Genomic DNA, 3360 nt, shown 5'->3' with positions numbered 1-3360 from the left:
ACTTACAGGGGAAGAAGGGAAGGAAAATGAATCAGTGCTCCCAGAGGAGGCAGTCTGAATCTACTCTGATCCTAAAGCAAGAGAGTGGAAACAGGCATTTAAGAGCAGTTAATTTATACAAGGTGTAGTGAATATACCGAGCAAACTACCAAAGGAGGCAATAAACCTGCATCTTGGAGAATGGTCTGAAAGGAGTTGGATTGGCACTTTAGAGCAAAGAGATATTTGAGGCTGCAAAGGCAAGCAGCAGTGCACGGAGACACACGGACACAGCTCACGTGGCCCATGCTATTGACGTGTTTTCCCTCCCCAGCCCAGCCTGCTGAGCTTGATTACTTACATCTTGTATAACTTACATAGTCTAAAGAGAGTCGGCCAATTTCCACTCAATTTATAATTTAGCAAGCAGAGGAGCTTGATTCCTCTAATTTACATAAAACTGAAAACAAAATAGCTTCAGAACATATGGGCAAAGTACACAAGAGCCACAGAGGAAAGCAGGAGTGAAGAAGGATATGGAGCAAAAGCACTGTCTGGATTGTGCTCTGCTAAGGTGTTCTGAATACCTTATTTATGATAAATGTCTCACAGACAAGCCAGTTTTCATCATCACAGATATGTGTTGGTGGACAATCGGCACACAGACGTACCTAACCAATGCCATAATGCTGAATGGGGCTTTTTTACTGCATCCTTCTTTTTCTAGGTAAAGAAATATTGTTGAAAACCTTCTGCAAGAATATGGCAAGACGGCATCAGTGTGTATGAAGGTAGAATTGCCTTCCTCCCATTCCCTCTTGGACATGTCCTTTTCTCCTGAAAAAAGGCAGGGAGCTCTCACCCTGTGGGTAAACCTAAGTCAGCATTCCACTGCCTGGGGAGCAGCAGCTTTGTGACCATTTCTCCTGCGTTCCTCCTCCATGACTGCCGGGTTCTGGCAGAGCCAGAGAAGGCATTCTCTGAGAGGAGACACCGCCTGCCAAGCGTGGAAGCTGGTATTCCTCCCGTGGCATGGTAGGCTCCAAATCGTGCCTCTCTTCTCCATTTGCCTGAGGAGTCATCCTGGGTACTAACAATAGACTCCATGGAGGCTGGTGGAGCTCAGGCTGCCTCACCAACTTCTGTCTGAATTCAGTCATTTCCAGTGAGCAATGTATAAATAGATGCTGCCTCATTATTGATGTATATTGTGCAAAGGGTTTAGCCAGGGATGAAGCTTGCCTGCTTTCCTTTTATGGATGAAAAGCGGGATCCCAGAGCCTTTATGTGAGATCTCTGCACATGTCAATCAAACCACACCAGAAGGAAGATTCTGTGCTCTTAGGTCCATGTTAAATGGCAGCCACACGGCCACAAGTCCATGGGAACAAAATGCATGTGTGTGCATGTGTGTATAGGCACATTTACAAATATGCACAACAAAACCAAATGAAAAAAGAATTCTAATGGTTGCAGCCTAATTTTTCTATTCCTTTTCAAATCCCAAGACCGGGCTGTAGTCTGGGCCACTCTGACACAAATCTCATTTGACATCGTTATAAACCACTGATTTACACTAATGGAAGAGTTAGCCTCTGATTTAGGAAGCAGACCTTAGCAGCTGGCCCAAGCCTGAGCATCTCAGCCCTGCAGTCTGGCTGTAGCACATTGATACTTGCCAGCTAAATTTGATCAGGAACTCTAGTGAAGGCGAGCTATCGATATTTCAGAAAGCCATTCCTCACACTTCTGAGCAGCAAACGGCCCATCACTAAGAAGGCCAGACCCTTGTCAGCATGAGCTGACTTATATGAAATGAAACACTGACCTCACTGCTAGCTCCAGAGTTAATCTCAGAAGAGAGATTTTATTAGAGAAAGCAGAGCTATTGTTCTGAGCCTCTCTACATGGCACATGTTTAAGCTTAGCATTCAAGAAACATGGAATACTTAAAAGAGAGTTGCATTTGATAAAAACTAAAACCTGAAAAGCCTAGCTAGGTATTGTATTGTGTGTGTGGATTTATTTATTTGATTTGTTTTCCTTGGATTTCTCATCCCGCCCATTCAGCATTCTTTCCCCCGTTGTAGTTTTTCCTCCCTCTCTACCAGGGAGGCTGGAACAGAGTGAGCAGCACTGCCTCACTGCAGCTCCAGAAAAAGAAAACTAAACATGTCTATGTTCATCTCTAACCAAAGGTCTAGACTGGTCCTGCCTCCTTTGCTGGTAAGAATTTAAATAGACAGAAATGACAAGCATCTCAACAAGAAGAGCAAAAGGGAGTGGGTTTGGCTCTTGCTTCCTAGAGCAGGGACTTGCAGATGCAGCTTTCATCAAGGGGTTCTTTGAACAACTGAAGGCAAATGGATTTATGTTATCACATGTGTGACACATGATAGGACAGCCACAAGATGTCATAACACAACAAAGGACAATGAGAAGTAAAACCAGAAAGGATTGTACTGAAACCTTGAAGGTAATTTTGTTACTATGTTCTGCATAACTCAGACCCTGGCAAACACTTGGGGAAAAAGGTCTCTTTCTTAAAAATGGAAAAATCGCGACCTCTTAAGCTGAGGTCTGAGAAAGTTTTCCACTGCTCTCCTCTATAATTCAAGACCTTCATCAAAAAAATTAGGAAATTAAGTGATCCTGAGATTTCTAAAATAAAACATGTTGAGACAGAAAATCTCTTCCATCCCCTCAAATCTTTTGCATACATTGTGAACAGGAAGAAAGACAGCAAGGCAGTGGAGGAAGGTAGGGGAACAAGAAACAGTTTTTACCATAGCGGTCATTTTTAACAACTAGATCATCAAGACTGTAATAAGTGTTGCTCCAGTAAAACAGCAAGCAATAAACTGTAAAACAGAAGAATGTATCATGGCAAATTGATGAAGAGGTAACATGAGATGCATTTTCTTGGAGTAACTAGGTAAGTTATCTCCTGAAGAATGATTGTTAAAGGAAGAGTTTCCAGATGGTGAGAAGGATCAAGCCTCCCCCTGCTTTTACTATTTTCTACTAAATTGAAGAAAAAAAAATCCTTAATAATGCAGTAATTGCCTTTTTATTTGATTTTTTATCGGCATCTTTTAGGAGAATGTGAATATTTGCACCGCTCTTACTATCAGATAATCTAAGAGTAGTCATATGAAATCTACATTATCTATGTAAATGTCTCTGTAAGATGCAGTGAGATGGTTCTTTTTTTGGTAACAGGCTGCACAATTGCATGCTGTACTGTTCTGGTTCAGAATGTTCCTCTTTCTCCAATTAGAGAAGACCAGCCCCATGTTGATCACTTTATCTTTGATTTCCAATGATTTAAAAGATTGGCTTGACCTGTGATCATTAATAAACTTTGTGGTATTGTCCTGA

At 41.9% G+C, this 3360-nt stretch overlaps 1 long non-coding RNA gene across 5 annotated transcripts in view; it reads right to left on the bottom strand.

Moving 5' to 3' along the window:
• Window positions 1-3360, bottom strand: part of LOC129123668 (uncharacterized) — a 46340-nt gene that overhangs the window by 31952 nt on the left and 11028 nt on the right. The window lies entirely within an intron of this gene.

Source organism: Agelaius phoeniceus, chromosome 8 (genome assembly GCF_051311805.1).
Source record: "Agelaius phoeniceus isolate bAgePho1 chromosome 8, bAgePho1.hap1, whole genome shotgun sequence".
NCBI lineage: Eukaryota > Metazoa > Chordata > Aves > Passeriformes > Icteridae > Agelaius > Agelaius phoeniceus.
The sequence above is the reverse complement of the archived record's forward strand: the minus strand, read 5'-3'. Positions and strand labels throughout refer to the sequence as shown.